Source organism: Trachypithecus francoisi, unplaced genomic scaffold (genome assembly GCF_009764315.1).
Source record: "Trachypithecus francoisi isolate TF-2019V2 unplaced genomic scaffold, Tfra_2.0 Lachesis_group12, whole genome shotgun sequence".
In the NCBI taxonomy this organism is placed as follows: Eukaryota; Metazoa; Chordata; class Mammalia; order Primates; family Cercopithecidae; genus Trachypithecus; species Trachypithecus francoisi.
The window spans coordinates 117,837,886-117,859,228 of NW_022681457.1; the positions used below are offsets into that span (position 1 = coordinate 117,837,886).

General features: G+C 46.4%; 1 pseudogene; it reads right to left on the reverse strand.

Moving 5' to 3' along the window:
• Positions 1-668: 668 nt before the first annotated feature.
• Positions 669-788, reverse strand: LOC117094113 (annotated as a pseudogene).
• Between the last annotated feature and the right edge of the window lie 20,555 nt (positions 789-21,343).

The following is a 21,343-nucleotide window of genomic DNA, read 5'->3' on the forward strand; positions in this document are numbered from 1 at the left end:
GGAATATGACAGATTTTTTTTTCACGTTTGGAAAAATAGTGTAGAGCTCACTACCAGGCCAGGCAACAAACACTCCTGAGAATGGCATCATAATGGGAAGCCGTTCATGGGTTTCTGACTTTTAAAGTCAAGCTGCAGACATCGCACCCAAGACTTGGTTGTGTTGGCAAGACAGAATGCAAATGTCAACAAGTACTACCACGTGAAAAAGTTAAAAAGTGAAACTGATAGATGTTATGATGAGGAGAGGAGGAAAAATGGGGTGTAAATATCTTTGACAAAGTGGAGGATCAAGTGAAATTGTGGAAAGTGTATATATAAGAAATCAAAATAGATCCTTTTGAAGTTCATTAGCATGATGTGAGAAAACATTTTAAATGGTCCATTTTTGGTCAGGTATGGTGGCTAATGCCTGTAATCTCAGCACTTTGGGAGGCCTCCAGCAATCTGCCTACCTCGGCCTCCCAAAGTGCTGGGATTACAGGCTTGAGCCTCCGTGCCCAGCCAGATTTTCTATTTCTTCTTGAATCCTTTCTTGAGTTTTCCCCCTCTCTTAATGGTTGATATTTATATTATTACAGTACTTAAATTATTCTATCCATCACCTTTCTAGCTTTTAATAGGCTTATATTTTGATTTCTTATTTTATTTTATTTTTCTGTATTTCATGTCAGATGGGTAACATCCTGATGTTGTAACACATTTTGAGGGAGGCACTCTCACACATGCTAGTGAAAACCTAATCATGTGTGAGGAAACACATATTCACTCCTTCAAACCCAAAGAATGGACTTGGAGACACGAAGAACGGCGGAAGTGAGATGTTTAATGGCAGTCTTGCAAGATGGGGTGTCTGGTAGGCAGGCATGGCCAGGGCAGCTACAGCAGGTAATTGATCTTCTAGCACGCGGTCCCTCCCCAAGTTGCTCATTGGTCTAGTACTATGGCGTTACAATCTTCCTGGATGTCACCTAAGTTTCATTATCCGCCTTTAAGGTCAGACCCAGGTCCCCTTCCCTGCTAAAGTTTCAATTTCCCAATCATGAAACTTTCTTCCCTTTTATGGGCTGACCCCTTCTCTACATTCTGTTCATTTATCGTGACCTTCTAGGTGCATGAGCCATCAGGTTTGTTACATCTGCAGGCTGGCTGCCAGTACTCAGATTTATCATACCTTGAAAATGGACTATTTGTGTATTTATTTTTGAGATGGAGTTTCCTTCTTGTTGCCCAGGCTGGAGTACAATGGCAGAATCTTGACTCACTGCAACCTCTGCCTCCTGGGTTCAAGCGATTCTCCTGCCCAAGCCTCCCAAGTAGCTGGGATTACAGGTGCCTGCCACCACAACGAGCTAATTTTTTGTATTTTTAGTAGAGACGGGGTTTCACCATGTTGGTCAGGCTGGTCTCGAACTCCCTACCTTAGGTGATCTACCCTCCTCGGCCTCCCAAAGTGCTGGGATTACAGGTGTGAGCCACCGTGCCAGGCCAAGAAAATCTCTTGAACCCAGGAGGTGGAGGTTGCAGTGAGCTGAGACTGCACCACTGCACTCCAGCCTGGGTGACAGAGCAAGACTCTGTTTCAAAAAAAGAAGAAGAAAGAAGGAGGAGGAGGAGGGGGAGGGGGAGGGGAGGGAAAGTGGAAGGGGAAGGGGATACCTATAACAAGTAAGCAAATTGAATTAGTAATCAAAACCCTTCCTCCACACACACACACACACACAGAGAGAGAGAGAAGCCCAGGCCTAGAATTCACTGGTGAATTCTACCAAATGTTTAAAGAAGAATTAACAACAATCCTTCACAAGCTCTCCCAAAAAATAAAGCAGGAGGGAATACTTCTCAGCCTATTCTGTGAGACCAGTATTCCCTAGTACCAAAACCACACAAAGGCATCACTAGAAAATTACATACCAATAGACCTTATGAAGATACACAAAAAACTCTACAAACTAGCAAATTGAATCCAGCAAATACTAGCAAATCAAATACTAGCAAATTGAATCCATATGAAAAAGATTATAGGCTGGGCACGGTGGCTCATGCCCGTAATCCCAGCACTTTGGGAGGCTGAGGCAGGCGGGTCACGTGAGGTCAGGAGTTTGAGACCAGCCTGGCCAACATGATGAAACCCCGTCTCTACTGAAAATACAAAAATTAGCTGGGCAGGATGGTGGGCGCCTATAATCCCAGCTTCTTGGGAGGCTGAGGCAAGAGAATGGCTGGAACCCGGGAGGCAGAGGCTGCAGTGAGCCGAGACTACGCCACACACTCTAGCCTGGGTGACAGAACAAGACTCCTCCATCTCAAAAAATAAAAAAATAAATAAATAAAAATAAAAAAGATTATAGTGGGGCATGGTGGCTCATGCCTGTAATCTCAACACTTTGGGAAGCTGACATAGAAGGATCGCTTGAGGCCAGGAGTTCAAGACCAGCCTGGGCAACATAGCAAGACCCTGTCTCTGAAAAAAAAAAAATTTAATTACTGGAATGTGGTGGCACATGCCTGTGGTCCCAGCTACTCAGAAGGGTGAGGTGGGAGGATTGCTTGAGCACAGGAATTGGAGACTGCAGTGAGCTATGATTGTGCCACTGCACTCCAGCCTGGAGGAGAGAGCAAGCCCTTCTATGAAAAAAAAAAAAAAAAAAAACGGTGGCTCAAGCCTGTAATCCCAGCACTTTGGGAGGCCAAGACGGGTGGATCACGAGGTCAGGAGACCGAGAGCATCCTGGCTAACATGGTGAAACCCCGTCTCTACTAAAAAATACAAAAAACTAGCCGGGCGAGGTGGCAGGCGCCTGTAGTCCCAGCTACTCGGGAGGCTGAGGCAGGAGAATGGCGTAAGCCCGGGAGGCGGAGCTTGCAGTGATCTGAGATCCGACCACTGCATTCCAGCCCAGGCGACAGAGCGAGACTCTGTCTCAAAAAAAAAAAAAAGGAAACCAAGAAAGAAAGCAATTAGCATTCTAAATAAATGGAATCTATGTTCACGGATTGGAAGACAATACTGTTAAGATGCCAACTCTCCATATTGGTCCACAAATTAAGCAGAGTCCCTATCAAAGATCTAAACATAAGAGCAAAGACTATACACATCGTAGAAGAAAACACAGGAGTCAAAAATCTTCATGACCTTGGATTAGCCAATAATTTCTTAGAAACATCTCAAAAAGTGCAAGTGACAAAAGAAAAAATAAATTGAACTTCCTTAAAAATTTAAACTTTGGTCATGTAAAGGACACCATTCAAGAAAATAAAAAGATAACCCATAGAATGAGAGAAAATATATGCAATCATATATCTGTAAGTGTCTAGTATCCAGAATATGTAAACAATTCTTGCAACTCAACAATAAACAGGGAATCCAATTTAAAAAGGACTGAAAGGTTTGTAGAGACATTTCTCCAAAGAAAATATATAAATGGCCAATAAGCTTGTGAAAAAATAAGCTCAAAATAATTAGGGATATATACAAATCAAAACCACAATTAGACACCACTTTACATCCATCATGATGGCTATAAGAAGAAAGACAGCCAGGTGAGGAAACTCATGCCTGTAATCTCAGCACTCTGGAAGGCCAAGGCAGGAGGATCACTTGAGGCCAAGAGTTTAAGACAAGCCTAGGCAACATAGCTAAACCTCGTCTCTACAATTTTTTTTTTTTAAATAATCAGGCATGGTGGTGTGCATCTGTGGTCCCAGCCACTCAGGAAGGAGGTTGAGGTGAGAGGATTGCTTGGGCCCAAGATGTTGAGGGCAGTGAGCCATGATCATGCCATTGCACTTCTTCCCTATCTCAAAAGAAGAAGAGGCCCAAGAGGTTGAGGACAGTGAGCTGTGATCATGCCACTGCACTTTAGCCTGGGCAACAGAGTGAGACCCTATCTCAAAAGAAGAAGAAAAAGAAAAAAGAAAGAAGGAGAATAAGGAGGAGGAGGGGAAGAAGGAGAAGAAGAGGAGGAGAAGAAGAACAGACAGACAAATAACAAGTATTGGTGAGGATGTCGGGGGTTGACAAGAAGGAATAGTAAGAGTCCTTGTTAATGAAGATAGAGGTTTCTTTTTTGCAGGGACAAAAATGTTCTGGTTTTAGAGAATGGTGCACAGTGGATTTAGAGATGGTTGCACAGCTTTGTGAATAGGTGTACTAAAAACCAATGAATGGTACACTTTAACAGAGTGAATTTTATGACCTGTGAATTATATGTCATTAAAGCAGCGATGAAAAATAAAAAGAGAGAAAAGGGCAGAGAGGGAAGAGGTAGAATGTTTGAGCTAAATCTTCATCTTCCTATTTAGGAGTCAGAAGGTATTGTCCAAAATTGATAAATCAAATTAGAGAGGTGAATTAGTCTGTTTTCACACTGCTGTAAAGATACTACCGAGAGTGTGTAATTTATAAATGAAAGAGGTTTAATTGGCTCACAGTTCTGCGTGACTGGGAAGGCCTCAGGAAACTTACCATCATGGCGGAAGGGGAAGCAGGCATGTCTTACATGCCAGCAGGAGAGAGAGAGAAAGTGAAGCGGGAAGAGCCCCTTATAAAACCATCAGATCTTGTGAGAACTCACTCATTATCACTTCAGCCTGAGCAACAGGGTGAGACCCTATCTCAAAAGAAGCATGGGGGAAACTGTCCCCATGATCCTATCACCTCCCTTCCCTGACACATGGGGATCACAGGTCCCTCCCTCCACATGCGGGAATTACAATTCAAGATGAAATTTGGGTGGGGACACAGAACCAAACCATATCAGGAGGTATGATCATAGAGCAGCAGAGGAAATTCCAGAAGAATTAAAGAAACAGTTAAAATTGCTTTGGGGACTGGGGTAAGAATGCCACTTTTCAACATTATTATCTTTCTACTTTTTTTTACTTGTTATTGTGTGTATATTATTTTGATATGCCAACTTAAAATCATCAAAATGATCAAAATCTAGTTTAAAGGGAGTTTATTCAGGCACAAAGTTTGAAGATGAGCTACCTGGGAAGCACGGATTCCAAAGAAAGGAAGTCAGTGCTCCAAAGTGTAGAAGCTTGTGATTGTTTATATAAACAAAGTTTGGGGAAGCATAACAGAATCTCAACATCCTTCTATATAAGGTTTAATGCATAATTACAACATCTGGTTAGCTGAGGTAGTCTTTTTCCTTTTGGGAAAGGTATAGTTTACCTTCCACACTAACGATGTAACAGTCATGGGATCTTAAAGAGGTTTAATTGGCTCACAGTTCTGCGTGACTGGGAAGGCCTCAGGAAACTTACCATCATGGCGGAAGGGGAAGCAGGCATGTCTTACATGGCAGCAGGAGAGAGAGAGAAAGTGAAGCGGGAAGAGCCCCTGGTCTAAGTCAGGCACAGGACAATAAAGGAGGCAGTTCATCTACAACAAAGATTAGTGATTGGAAGGGGAGGAGGTTTGGTCTCTGGTCTCTCCCAGTCATTTACAGAACAAGAGCAATGAGGAAGAGAGTTCAACTATAACCTAAGAAGCAGAAGTTGCAAATATGCCATGTGACAGTCTCCAGGGCTTAACTCCCCACATGGCATAATAAATTTAGAGTCCTGCATATTTTTTCTTTTACAGATATAAAAAATATATATAGATAGATAGATATTCAAAATGCAAGCATATTTTCGAGGCTTTTTTATTTATTTATTTATTTATTTATTTTTTGAGACAGTGTATCCGTCTGTCACCCAGGCTGGAGTCCAGCAGCGTGATCTCAGCTCACTGCAACCTCTGCCTTCCAGGCTCAAGCGATTCTCCTGCCTCAGCCTCCCAAGTAGCTGGGATTACAGGTGCTGAGCCACCACCACCCGGCTAATTTTTGTATTTTTAGTAGAGATGGGGTTTCACTATGTTGGCTAGGCTGGTCTCAAACTTCTGACCTCAAGTGATCCATCCGCCTTAGCCTCCCAAAGTGCTTCCGAATTATAGGTGTGAGCCACCCCGCCCGGCCCAAAATGCAAACATTTTTTCAAATGCTCCTAGAGCTTCAGGCCAGGACAGGGGAAGCTTTGAAAAGTACTCCTGGGACACGGAGATGCAGCTTCGGACCCAGCCTCTTCCTGGAAACTGTCTGCACAGTGAAATCTTGTCTCAGCTCCATGCCTGCTGCTGTTCCCCCACTGCATGTCCTGCTGTGGCCAGATGACCCAGTCTGGGCTTGAGCAAGGGTAATGACTGATACAGATTTTTCCCAACCAGCTGAGAGATCAGAGAGTGACAGTGTCAAAAACGGAATGGTGAAAAGAATGAACTGTAAAATTAATTAAATGTCATCCATTCAAAAATGCAGCAAGCCTGGAATAAGCACACAGGCCAAGGCTTAAACAGTCAGCACTCAGCTCCCATGTACCTCTTTACTGTCCCCCCAAGAGCGTGCCAAGAAATTGGGGGTTCATGCTGTCATCAGTGTCACCACCCCTCAGCTTCTATCACTTTAATTCCAAACCACTCCCCTCCTGGGTTGACTCTGTTGCTTAGCTAGCATACAGCTCAGACAGTTCTCCATTTGATCCAGTACTCAGGAAATTTAAGAAAAGAAAAAACAACCAAAAAAAAAAAAAATGGTGTGTCAGGTAATTTTGTCCCGGATCTTTCCCTCCGAGTCATGAACATAATAGAGTTGACTTTTTACGTTGTGTGCCCCCCTAAGAAGCATAAAAGAAAGGTTACCCTGGCAAGCAGCTAGAAAAGAGTTTAATTAATCCCAAAGTGTGTGCCTCGTTTGGAAAGCACATCACAAAAGAATCCTGTGTTTACTGAACTAGATCCTTAAGGCTATTATCCCTCCACCAATGGTGAGATTTTTCTGAGGGAGCCGCGTCCCTTGTGGTCTGCGGTACGGCCGTTAAAACTAAGATCCACCCAGGGAACTAGGATTGAAGATGCTGAAGGTGCAGGAACTTTGCCCTTGGCGGAGGGAATTGGGGGCCCCTGAGTTTGTGCAAAGTTGTCTAAGCCCTAACCCTGTGGATTTCTTCACTCTCTTGGGTGGAGGGGAGGGGTGCCCAGCTGGCTTTCCCCAGACCATTCCCAAGAAGCAGAAGTGGTAGGGAGCTGCCTTTGGCGTGCTTCTGGTTTGCCATCCCTTTTTTGAAAGCAAATGCTGTCCTACCTTAGCAGATGTGCTAGAACTAACCAGAAACTGGTTGCCCTAAAATTTAAAAATGCAATCATGGTTTTTTGCTTTTGTTTTTGATTTTGAGACCAGATCTCGCTTTGTCACCCAGGCTGGAGTGAATCGGTGTGATCATAGTTCACTGCAGCCTCGACTTACTGGGCTCAAGTGATCCTCCCACCTCAGCCTCCCACCGAGTAGCTGAGACTATAGACACACGCTATCAAGCCTGTCTCATCTATTTATTTTTTGGAAAGCTATATTACCCAAGCTGATCTCAAACTCCTGGGCTCAAGTGATCCTCCCGCCTCTGCCTCCTAAAGCGTTGAGATTACAGGCGTGAGTCACTGTGCCCAGCCTATCAATTAAATGAGTGACTTTTTTTTTTTTTTTTTTTTGAGACAGAGTCTCACTCTGTAACACAGGCTGGAGTACAGTGGCAAGATCTCGACTCACTGCAACCTCCACCTCCCAGGTTCAAGTGATTCTCCTGTCTCAGCCTCCCAAGTAGCTGGGATTACCAACTCCCACTGCCACACCTGGCTAATTTTTGTTATTTTTAGTAGAGACGGGGTTTCACCACGTTGGCCAGGCTGGCCTCGAACTCTGATCTCAGGTGATCCACCCGCCTCAGCCTCCCAAAGTCCAAAGTGCTGGGATGACTAGCGTGAGCCACCGTGCCTGGTCTTTTTTTTTTTTTTTTTTTAGAAGCTTAGGCCACTACATCATGGGTGAACCTTGAAAATGTTATGCTAAGGGAAATAAACCAGTCAGTCACAAGAGGACAAAATTTGTATGATTCCACTCATATGAGAGAAGTAGAGTCATGGAATTCATAGAAAGTAGAATGGTGGTTTCCAGAGGATAAGGGGGTGGCGGGGGAATGGGGAGCTCTTGTTTAATGGGTACAAAGTTTCAGTTTCACAAGATGAAGAGCTCTGGAAACGGATGGTGGTGATAGCTGCACAACTGTGAATATACTTATGCCACTGAATGGTATACTTAACATGGTTAAAATAGGCCTGGCGCAGTGGCTCACACTTGTAATCCCAACACTTTGGGAGGCCGAGGTGGGCGGATTACCTGAGGTTGGGAGTTGGACACCAGCCTGACTAACACAGAGAAACCCCGTCTCTACTAAAAATACAAAATTAGCCACGCGTGGTGTCACATGCCGGTAATCCCAACTACTCGAGAGGCTGAGGCAGGAGAATCACTTGAACCCGAGAGGTGGAGGTGGAGGTGAGCCAAGATCGTGCCACTGCATTCTAGCCTAGGTGACAGAACGAGACTCCGTCTCAAAAAAAAAAGTGGTTAAAATAGTACATTTTATTATATGTATATTTTACTAGAATTTTAACAAATAAATTGGGCCAGGCAAGCTGGCTCACACCGTAATCCCAACACTTTGGGAGGCTATGGAGGGAGGATCACTTGAGCTCAAGAGTCCAAGATCAGCCTGAGCAACATAATGAAACCCTATCTCTACAAAACATGCAAAAATTAGCCAGGCGTGGTGGCACATGACTGTGGTCCCAGCCACTTAGGAGGCTGAAGTGGGAGGATCATTTGAGCCTGGGAAGTAGAGGTTGTAGTGAGCTAAGATGCTGCCACTGCATTCCAGCCTGGGAGACAGAGCGAGACCCTATCTCAAAAAAAAGGCCAGGTGTGGTGGCTCATGCCTGTAATCCTAGCACTTTGAGAGGCCGAGGTGGGCAGATCACCTGAGGTCAGGAGTTCGAGACCAGCTTGGCCAACACGGTGAAACCCCGTCTCTACTAAAAATACCAAAAATTAGCTGGTCGTGCTGGTGCGCGTCTGTAGTTCCGGCTACTCGGGAGGCTAAGGCAGGAGAATTGCTTGAACCCAGGAGGTGGAGGTTGCAGTGAGCTGAGATCGTGCCACTGCACTCCAGCCTAATAACAAAGCAAGACTCCATTTCAAGAAAAAAAAAAAAAATTAATTAACAAAAAAAGCTCAGGTCTTAGTCTATTAAAACATATACGGCATCCTGCTTTATTGTAGGTGTTAGCATTATGTTGATTTCAAAGACAGCTTAGAAGCCCAGGCAGGGGCAGCTCAGTGGGCATCTGAGGGCAAGCCCGGACTCTTCTGGAGCCTGGGAGGAGGAAACTTCTCCTCCTCATGAGTAATGACTGTGGTTTTCTGGCAAACATTAAGAAGGAAGGAACTAAAAATACTTCTCGGCCACTCTGCCAAAACTGCACAGTGCTCGGAACGTACCAGGCCAACATGTTGAAGCACTTTCAGAGTGAGAGGGATCTGCCTAAACACCAAGGTCAAAGTCAGTTCACACCTTCGCCTTTGCCTCTTGCTGAGGCGAGAGGAAGGAGGAAGGACGGGGCCGCCATCACAGCTCTAGACCACTGTCCACCCAGGAGAGAGGCAGCGGCAAGGGGAACCAGCCCAGACCCCGCGCGTGTGGTCACAGAGAGGCCTCCCCCGGCCAGCTGCAAGGCCCAGTTGAGCACTGCCAGGAGGGGCCTCTTCTGCTGCCAACTCCAAGAAGCTAAGGCAGAAAGAGCAGCATAGACATTTCCCTAATGCGTCCTCCCGAGCTGCAGGAATCCAAGCCGAGACACCTGCAGAGGGGGCAGAAGAAGGGGAGAAATAGGTGTGAGAAGGACAGCCCAGGTGGAGCATGGTCCTGGAGGGAGGAGCTTCTTAAACTCCACTGTGCACGGGACTCCCTGCGGGCTCCGGTTACAAAGCAGATTCTGATTCAGCCGATCTTGGGTGGGGCCGATATCCTGCCTTTCTAACAAGTGCCCAGGTATGCCGACGCAGCTGGCCCATGGACCACACTTTGAGCAACAAAACAAACCCCCCCACCCCTCCGCCAGGCACAGAGGGCAAATAGAGATGGGAGTTCAGGGTTGGCAGTAGTGACTCGGGTGTGGTGAGATCCTGGTTTGGGGACTGAGGAACATTTTCTGAATCCTGCCTTACCGTACAGGTGGGCTTGAGAGCCAACGGCCTGTGGCTTTGTATCAGGTGTTGTGATGGTTAAGACTGAGTGTCAACTTGATTGGATTGAAGGATACAGAGTATGGATCCTGGGTGTGTCTGTGAGGGTGCTCCAAAGGAGATTCACATTTGAGTCATGGGCTGGGAAAGGCAGACCCACTCTCAATCTGGGTGGGCACCATCTAATCAGCTGCCAGCTCGGCTAGAATGTAAGCAGGCAGAAAAATGTGGAAAGAGACACTGGCCCAGCCTCCCAGCCTACGTCTTTCTCCCATGCTGGATGCTTCCTGCCCTTGAACATCAGACTCCAGGTTCCTCAATTTTGGAACTCGGACTGGCTCTTCTTGCTCCTCAGCCTGCAGATGGCCTGTTGTGGGACCTCGTGATGGTGTGAGTTAATACTTAATAAACTCCCCTTTATATATATACATTTTATATATATCGTATATATAATATATTCCATTAGTTATATATTCCATTATATATCATATATATTCCATTATATATCATATATTCCATTATATAATATATATATTCCATTATATATATTTTATATATATATATTCCATTAGTTCTGTCCCTCTAGAGAACCCTAATACAGGTGTGAAAGAATGTTACTCAGTTTGGGTGCTGCCAAGTGGGTTTGGGGAGTACAGGTACCCAATAACCACTGGGGGAAAGAGTGTCATTGCAGAAAGGGTACACACTGACCCAAATGAGGAAGCCTCAGTGTCTGACACACCTAGATTCAAATCCCAGGTGTTCCACATCAACCATGTGCCCTTGGGCAGGTCATTCTGAGCCTCAGTTTGTTTATGTGTCTATCACCTTTCTGTGACTGATAGAATAATGGCCCACAACCATGTATGAATACATGTCCTAACCCCCAGAGCCTGTGAATATATGACTTCATATCACAAAGGTCTTTTTATTTTTTTCTTTGGTGAGACTGAGTCTCACTCTGTCACCCAGGCTGAGGTGCAGTGGTATGATCTTGGCTCACTGCAGCCTCCACCTCCGGGTTCAAGTGATTCTCCTGCCTCAGCCTCCCAAGTAACTGGGATTACAGACATGCACCACCACACCCGGCTAATTTTTGTATTTTTAGTAGAGACGGGGTTTCACCATGTTGGCCAGGCTTGTCTCAAACTCCTGACTTCAGGTGATCCATCTGCCTTGGCCTCCCAAAGCACTGGGATTACAGGCGAAAGCCACCTCACCCAGTTCACAAAAGATCTTTACAGATGTGATGAAATGGAAAGATGTTGAATTATGGGGACTCTCCTGTATCATCCAGGTGGACCCAGTGGGATCACAAGAGTCCTTAGAAGGTGGAGGCATGAGAGTCAGAGTCTGAGAAGGAGATGGGATCACAACCACCAAGGTCAGAGCGATATGTGAAGAGGCAGCACTGCTGGCTTTGAAGAGGAGGAGGAGGGGACCACAAACCAAGGGATGTGGGCAGCCTGGAGGAGCTGGAAAAGGCAAGGAAAGGGATTCTCCTGCAGAGCCTAGAGCAGGAACGCAGCTCTGCCAATGCCTTCATTTTGGTCCAGTAAGACCCATTTCCTCCATAACTGTAAGATAATAAATGGATGTGTTGTTTTAGGGCACTATGTTTGTGATGACTGGTTACAACAGGAGTAGGAAATGCATATACTTTCCCACAGGATATTTACAAAGATTAATGAAATTGGCAGCGGGCAGTGGCTCACACCTGTAATCCCACCACTTTGGGAGGTCGAGGTGGGTGGATCATTTGAGGTCAGGAGTTCAAGACCAGCCTGGGCCAACATGGTGAAACCCCATCTCTACTAAAAATACAAAAAATTAGCCAGACTTGGTGGTGGGCACCTATAATCCCAGCTACTCAGAAGGCTGAGGCAGGAGAATCACTTGAACCCAGGAGGGGAAGGTGGCAGTGAGCTGAGATGGTGCCACTGCACTCCAGCCTGGGCTCTGTCTCAAAAAATAATAATAATAATAATGAAATTATGCATCTTGGAGCACAGAGTCAAAAAGAGAAAAGAAATTATGCATCTGTAGGGTTCCCAGCACAGAACCCTGCTCTCCTTAAGCTGCAGTTGTTAGCAGGCTTGCGCCGTGTCATGCATAGCAGGGACAAGCATGTTTATTACTGTCAGGAATATAGGTGCCGCTCTATCGGGGCGCCCCCACCCTCCCCTGCACCAGAGCAATGGAGATTTCTCATACCATGGCTGATCGCTAAATGGTGACCACAGACCTCCTGAATCCACACACTTCGATGACTCTCAGGTCAGACAATCACTGGAGTAGGGGAAGGAGGGGTCCCCAAAGTAAGATCAGGAACCACTGATGAAGCACAAAGGGGACATTCATCCTGAGGATTCCAGCCAGCATCATGCCCTTTCCTTTACCTAAGAGAACTAAAGTCCACTGAGAGAAAAGTCTCTAAACCTGCAAACTTCACACACACACACACACACACACACACACACACAATGCCATTTGAGGCCAGACATCATGGCTCACACCTGCAATCCCAGCACTTTAGGAGGCCAAGGCAGGAAAATCACTTGAGCCTCGGAGTTCAAGACCAGCCTGGGCAATGATGTGGCAAGACCTCGTCTCTACGAAAAAATTAGATAAAATAAAATTAGCCAGGCATGGTGGTGTGCACCTGTAGTCTCAGCTACTCAGGACACTAAGACAAGAGAATTTCTTGAGCCCAGGAGTTTGAGGTCAGTCTGGCCGACTTAACGAAACCTCTTCTCTAAAAAAAAAAAAAAAACAAAAAAATTAGCCAGGCATAATGGTGCATGCCTATTTGTAGTCCCAGCTACTTAGGAGGCTGAGGTGGGAGGATCACTTGAGCCTGGGAGGCAGAAGTTGCAGTGAGCTGAGATCGCAGCACTGCACTTCAGCCTGGGCAACAGCAAGACCCTGTCTCAAAAAAAAAAACAAAAAAAAGCCATTTTGGAAATGGGGAGGCAATAGTGTAAAATGGGCTCATCTGCAGTCACAATTTTGGGTTGATACAATTGAAACAGACATAGAGTTGAGGCTCCGTAAAGGAGCGGGTGGTAGGGACCGAGGCTACTCAGTCCTAACCAGGACTGAGATCTCCTCCTTGGCGCCGGGATTACCAGCCTTAGACATGGGCCCAGGCACAATGTATTATAACTATGAAGTCAGTTCTTCAAATTATGATCATTTCAGGAACCAATTTTTATGATAAAATAAATTTTAAATAATAGCATTTTAAACTTTTTATGGTTACATTTGCCATGTGACCGGTGACAAGGTATATTTTTGCACTAAATGGGATGCATTTATCTCCAAAGTAACACTCACTCATAGGAACCACATTTGCAGGATGAAGGGACAGGCTGAATCAGACAGCCATTCTTTTCACCTGTGACACAGAAGCCCTTGTTCAGCGGGGAAAAACACATGCACACAAGGATAAAGGTAGGATAGTCGGGCCCATGAGTCTAAAGTAGGTCCCTAAAAGGCAGAGGAAGATTCTGAACAGAGCAGTAGATTTTCGAGACAGAGTCCCGCTCTGTCGCCAGGCTGGAGTGCAGTGGCATGATCTCGGCTCACTGCCACCTCTGCCTCTCAGGTTCAAGTGATTCTCATGCCTCAGCCTCCCGAGTAGCTGGAACTACAGGCATGAGCCACCACACCCAGCTAATTTTTGTATTTTTAGTAGAGATGGTATTTCGCCAAGTTGGCTAGGCTGGTCTTGAACTCCTAACCTCAGGTGATTCGCCTGCCTCGGCCTCCCACAGTGCTAGGATCACAGGCGTGAGCCACCATGGCTGGCCCAGACCAATAGATTTTAATTCAGGCCCGACAAACATAGTAGTTCGTGTGTGTGTGTGTGTGTGTGTGTGTGTGTGTGTGTGTGTATTTGCTTTACTCATTTGTTTAGCTGTTAATTAAATAGTTTAACTTTGGTCTTATACTTCCCAAAACTTCCAAAAACAGAAAACAAACTTCAATGGATAATGAGTTATCTACCTATCTCTCCACGTTCCTATGGGAACACAGTGGGTCGGAGCTGACCTGCTGTCTGTGCAGGCCTTCGGAGGTCAGGCAGCAGACAGTTGGAGCATGTGGATGGGAGGTTTGCTGGAAGGAAGACCCACGAAACTAGGCATGGGAGGCTCACATAGTATATTTTGTCCCTGGAGAGAAGGACAGGATGCTTTTGTATAGTGCTTTACAGTTTACACACTCCTTTTCTAAATGCTTTGTCATCTGCCTGGAACTGTCTACAGAATTTGTAGGGCCTGGTGCAAAATGAAAATGCAGGCCCCTTGTTAAAAATGTATAACTGGATATAGTGGCTCACACCTATAATCCCAGCACTTTGGGAGGCCCAGGTCAGAGGATCACTGGAGCCTAGGAGTTCAAGAGAAGCCAGCGCAACATACTGAGACCCGATCTCTGCAAAGTAAATAAATTAGCCATCTATGATGGTGCGCGCCTGTAGTCCCAGCTACTTGGGAGGCTGAGGCAAGAGGATTGCTTGAACCCAGGAGTTTGAGGCTGTAGTGAGCTACGATTGCACCACTGCTCTCCAGCCAGGACAACAGAGCTGGAGCCCATCTCTGAAAAAAAAAAAAAAATTTTAATAGGAATTTTAAGACAGCAAATCATTAAGCCAAGTACTGGGCCCTCTGTGACTTCCTGGCTGGCTGCTTGTGAAGCTGGCCCGCCCCCTGCATAATATTCAGAATTCAACAGTTGAAATCATACCCTATACATTCTCCACCAGGCCCACAGGCACCCCTTACCCAGCCCGCCCCCTACTCCCAGTCATGCTTTCAGCTGCAAATCACAAAAGCCCAAAACTGGCTTAAACAATAAGGACATTTGTTGGATCAAATGACTGGAGGCCGAGAGAAAGGGTGGGCTTTCGGACCTAGCTAATCCACCGGCTCTGCCTCAGTTTCCCTGCCATGCTCTGAGTCCTGCCCTCTTGAGCTAGTGATGTCATCCTTGGGGCAGAAGCGAGAATGGCTGCCGCAGCTTGGGGCTGTCCCATTTATTTGTGCACAGCAATGTCTGAAGGAAGAGAGACCACTTCTCCCTAAGGCCGTTCCTTACAAACAAGGACATTTCCTTCCCAGCAGTGTCCTTGAGAAGACATCAAACTGATCTGCAGAGCCAACCCTGAACCACTCCCTGTCACACAGGAATGCTACTTGCTGGCCCGACCTCAGATTCTTTGACCAAGAACAAGCAAGGGGAAGGAGTGGAATTAGCTTGATTGGCTTCAGCAGCCCGTCCCCACCCAGCTGGGGTCAAACCACTGCACCACATTGCTGCTGCTCAATGCAGAGTGCTGCCGACCACTCTCAATGACAGTCCCCATGCCCCGCCTATCATTTGGTGAAAACTGCCTATGGGCAGCTGTATTTCATAGCATATGACATTGTCTACCTGACCTAGAACAGCCAATCCAGGGACTGTGCATCATCCTGGTTTAGAAAGATGAGGTAGCCCGGCCCAGTGGCTCATGCCTATAATCCCAGCACTTTGGGAGGCTGAGGAGGGCGGATCACTTGAGGTGAGGAGTTCAAAACCAGCCCGGCCAACATGGTGAAATCCGTCTCTACTAAAAATACAAAAATTAGCCGGATGTGGTGGTGCACACCTGTGGTCCCAACTACTCTGGAGGCTGAGGCAGGAGAATCACTTGAACCCAGGAGGTGGAGGAGGTTGCAGTGAGCGGAGATTGTGCCACTGCCCTCCAACCTGGGCAATAGAGTGAGACTCCGTCTCAAAAAAAAAAAAGAGCTGGACCAAACAGCTTCTTGCCTGGGGCATTTGAAAGAAGAAACCATAAGCTTGAGAGAATGGGGCAGTTAATGTTAAAAGTTGACATTCGCAGCCATGAAAAAGAACAAAATCATATCTTTTTTTTTTTTTTTTAATGGAGTCTCACTCTGTCACCCAGCTGGAGTGTGGTGGCACGATCTTGGCTCACTGCAGCCTCCACCTCCCTGGTTCAAGTGATCCTCCTGCCTCAGCCTCCCGAGTAGCTGGGATTACAGGCGTGCACCACCATGCCCGGCTAATTTTTTGCATTGTTGCTAGAGATGGGGTGTCACCATGTTGACCAGGCTGGTCTCGAACTCCTGACTTCAAGTGTTCCGTCTTCTAAAATCATATCTTTTGCAGCAACAGGGATGCAGCTGGAGGCCATCATCCTAAGCAAATTAACAAAGGAACAGAAAACCAAATATCACATGTTCTTACTTATAAGTGAGAGCTAAAATTTGGGTACTCAGGGACATAAAGATACCAGCAATGCACTCTGGGGCGCCGGGCATGTCGGCTCACATCTGTAGTCCCAGACCTTTGAGGAGTGGAGGTGGGAGGATTACTTGACCTGAGGAGACCAAGACCAGCCTAGGCAACATAGCAAGACCTTGTCTCTACTAAAAATTAAAAAACAAAAAAAATGAGCCAGGCATGATGGTGCACGCCTGTGGTCCCAGCTACTAGGGAGGCTGAGGTGGGAAGATCACTTGAGCCTGGGAAGTTAGCCAGAGTGCCACTGCACTCCAGCCTGGCAACAGAGTGAGCCTGTCTAAAAAAAGAAAAGAAAAGAAAAAAGACACTGGGGACTCCTAGAGAGGAGTAGAGAGGAGAAGGAGGGGGACAGGCTTGAAAAACTAACTACTGGGTACTATGCTCACCCCCTGGGTGATGGGATCCATTGTACCCCAAACCTCAGCATCACACAATATTCCAGTGTAACAAACCTGCACAGGTACCTCCAAATCTAAAATAAAACTTGGGGGGAAAAAGTTGACCTTTAAACATTATAACATAGAAAGAAGCCAGAGAGGCCACAGAGGGCCCTGTGCAACTGAAGCTATGAGGGAGAAAAAACATGGATTGGATGAGTGTATAAAGTAGATGTAGACTGACAGGCAAGACACAGCAGGAGAGAGCAGGGAACAGGAGGCCTGAAGGAGCCCCTGACTGTGTCAAGGGCAGAACACCCGAGGGAAACCCACACACTCCTGCTCCTGCGGCCCCTGGGGCAGCCCTGGGTCCAGAAGTGTCCTTTTGCGGCTGTAAGACTTCAATTCGCCTGTCCGGCTTTTCCTGGGCTCCTGTGCCTGGGTATCTCCTTCTTCACCCACCAGTCTCCCGTTCCTTGAGTGTCTTTCGGTTTTTCTTACGACCAGAAGAGTTCTGTCTTAAACAGGGATCTTAGATGTAATTGCACTTTTCAGCTGAGTAAGAGGACAGAAATACAAGAAAAGAGCCATTCATTCGCTGAACACATGTTGAGAACTCTCTGTGCCCTGAGTCACTATGGGGAGACAATGATAACTTGAATCCCCAGTATTACTGAGGAAAGAAAGAAGACAGCAAAGCAAGTAATTCTACTGCGATGAGATGAGCATGAGAGGAGGAGGAAGGAAATGATTGTCTCCAAACCCCAGCACCCTCAGAGCCAAATGTCTCCAAAGCATAAACCACACTGGAAATGTATGCTTGGAGTTGAAGATGAGATGCAAATGTTTGATAATGAACAAGCATATGGAAATTTATTTCAGCTCCCCTCCTTACGACTATCCCGGACCTGCAATCCTTCCATCTATGTTACAAAGAATTAAAAACAAACAAACAAGGTGTATCCTGAGAGCTTTGCACAGATTAATTTTTACAGTGGGTGAAGCCCACAAAACTGAGGCCTTTGGTTACTGAGAACTGTGATAACAAAAGCAATATCCATGGTAACTGATCAGAAACATAGGAAATCTATGACGAACCTCTGATGAAACAGATAATCAGACTAGATGATACTAACTCATTAATCTAGTTATAGAACCTTCCAAGAAAAAGAATTGTACCTTCAGAGAAGCAGAAGACCCACATCTCAGTACAACATCCATCTGTTTCAGGATTCCAAGGGAATCACCTTTTTCTCCGAAAATAGATAGGGATCTGAGTCCCAAAATCTTAGTGTGTGTTGGCAGGTTGGGGGATGGGCAGGAGGCATGTAATGAGGAAGAGCATGCATATTTTGATGGGGAAAATTTAGCTTCACTTTCTTGATAAATTTGTCTCAAGAGCATTTAGTATATCCACTGGCCCATGTGTGTAATCTCAACACTTTGGGAGGCCAAAGTGGGAAGATTGCTTGAGACCAGGAGTCTCAAAAAAAAAATTTTTTTTTTCTGAGACAGGGTCTCACTCTGTCACCCAACCTTCCCCTCCCAGGTTCAAGCGATTTTCCTGCCTCAGCCTCCTGAGCAGCTGGGACTACAGGCATGCACCATGACTCCCAGCTAATTTTCATATTTTTAGTAGAGACGAGGTGTCACCATGTTGGCCAGGCTGGACTTGAACTCCTGACCTCAGGTGATTTGTCTGCCTCGGCCTCCCAAAGTGCTGGGATTACAGACATGAGCCACCACAACTGGCCTACAAAAAAATTTTTACACTTTGGGAGGCCGAGGCGGGTGGATTATGAGGTCAGGAGATGGAGACCATCCTGGCTAACACGGTGAAACCCCATCTCTACTAAAAATACAAAAACTTAGCCAGGCGTGGTGGCGGGTGCCTGTGGTCCCAGCTAGTCGGGAGGCTGAGGCAGGAGAATGGCATGAACCTGGGAGGCGGAGCTTGCAGTGAGCAGAGATCGTGCCACCGCACTCCAGCCTGGGTGACAGAGCAAGACTCCATCTCAAAAAAAAAAAAAAAAAAAATGTACAGGTATGGTAATGCACCTGTAGTAACAGCTACTTGGGATACTGAGGTGATAGGATTGTTTGAGGTTGGGAGTTCAAGGCTGCAGTGAGCTATGATCACACCGCAGCTCTCCAATCTGGGTGACAGAGTGAGACCTTGTTTCAAAAAACAAAATTTTTAAGGCCAGGCATAGTGGCTCATTCCTATAATCCCAGCACTTTGGGAGGCCGAGGCAGGCGGATTGTCTGAGATCAGGAGTTCGAGACCAGCCTGCCCAACATGGTGAAACCCCATCTCTACTAAAAATACAAAAAAATTAGCGTGGTGGCGTGTGCCTGTAATCCCAGCTACTCAGAGGCTGAGGCAGGAGAATCGCTTGAACCCGGGAGGTGGAGGTTGTAGCGAGCCAAGATAGCACCACTCCACTGCAGCCTGGGGGACGAAGCAAGACTCCCTCGCCAAAAACAAACAAACAAACAAACAAAAACAGATTCAAGCAGTTTTCCTGTTTTAGCCTCCTGAGTAGCTGGGATTATAGGTGCATGCCACCACGCGCAGCAAATTTTTGTATTTTTAGCAGAGACGAGGTTTCACCATGTTGGTCAGACTGGTCTCGAACTTCTGACCTCATAATCTGCCCACCTCAGCCTCCCAAAGTGCTGAGATTACAGGCATGAGCCACTGCGCCCGGCCAAAATTATTTTTCTTTTTAAATCCACTGTGGATTCACAGATTGATGTTGAATATTGAAAGGCACATTTAAGAAAGCAGTAAAGTCCCGTGTTTGGGGAAACCTCTGCCCAGGCCTCTGAAGCAAAAAAGGTCCAAGGAAATTTGTGCTAAACTTTGCAGGGCTTTAGCTGTGTGTGCGTGTGTGTGTGTGTGTGTGTGTGTGTGTGTGTGTGTGTGTATTTCACTCTGTCGCCCAGGCTGTAGTGCAGGGGTGCAATCATAGTTCACCACAGCCTCCATCTCCCGAACTCAAGCAATCCTTCCACTTCAGCCTCCCTAGTAGCTGGGACTGCAGACATGCCACCATGCCCACCTGGACTTTAGCTTAATTCTCACAGACTTAGAAGAGACATGTACCATGCACAAGACCCCAGCGAAGGCCTGGGGTGTGATTGCTTGGCAATTAGCCCTGGCCCAGTGGCATTTCCGCTAATGTGGCTTGGAGAGTAACCTGCAACCCTAGGTGTGGATAGATAGGACTTTATGCCCAGCTCTTCCTCTTTCTATGAATGTCTCTATACCCAAAAGCTGGACAGAGTTATAGACCTTCCCCTCGTTGTTTGTGGGGACCTTGTGAACACGCACTATGTGCTGTTAACTTCTGAAAGAAATAGCACATAGGTGGCCGGGCACAGTGGCTCACGCCTGTAATCCCAGCACTTTGGGAGGCCAAGGCGGGCGAATCACGAGGTCAGGAGATCGAGACCATCCTGGCTAATACGGTGAAACCCCGTCTCTACTGAAAAAATACAAAAAATTAGCCAGGCATGGTGGTGGGCACCTATAGTCCCAGTTACTCAGGAGACTGAGGCAGGAGAATGGCGTGAACCCGGGAGGCGGAGCTTGCAGTGAGCAGAGATCGCGCCACTGCACTCCAGCCTGGGCGACAGAGCGAGACTCTGTCTCAAGAAAAAAAAAAAGAAAGAAAAGAAACAGCACTGTATAAATCATATGGGCTGAAATTTAATATTTATATTACAATCTAGAAAATCAAGACTGTGAAGATGGCCATCTGGTCAGCTGAAGGAAACGGGAATTGATTTCCTCATGAAGTCATGGTGTGACAAACCCCTGGCCAGATGTGACCTGGCAGATGTCCACATCTGCATCAGAGAACCCACGCTGTCATCTTTTCATACTTAGAAAACAGATTAATAATGTGGCAAGGAGTGATTACATTAACCGTGGAACAGCTGCCTATCTGATGAATTGGAACAGGCAGCAGTATATGCAAGTTACATTTCAGAGTCAATGAGTTTTGATAATTGAGTTTATCCCTAGCAATGAGTACAGTTCTAGGAAGTCTAGATAAAAGCGTTATGGGTTCTGCTGGCTTAAGTGTTTCCTGAGCAAGGACCATTAGCTTTGTGTGACTTTTTTGGACTTTTTGTTGTCATTACATCTGGGATAGAACGTCAGTGTTCTCCGGCCTCTTTGCCACCCCACAGGATCCCTTTTTATTGTTTTGGTTTTTGTTTTTTGTTGTTGTTATTTTGAGACAGTATCTTACCCTGTCCTCCAGGCTGGAGTGCAGTGGCGTGATCTCAGCTCACTTCAACCTCTGCCTCCGGGTTCCAGTGATTCCCCTGCCTCAGCCTCCCGAGCAGCTGGGACTACAGGTGCACACCACCACACCCAGCTAATGTTTGTACTTTCAGTAGAGACGGGATTTCTTCATGTTGGCCGGGCTGTTCTCAAACTCCTGGCCTCAGGCAATCCTCCCACCTTGGCCTCCCAAATGCTGGGATTACAAGCGTGAACCACCTTGCCCAGCCCTG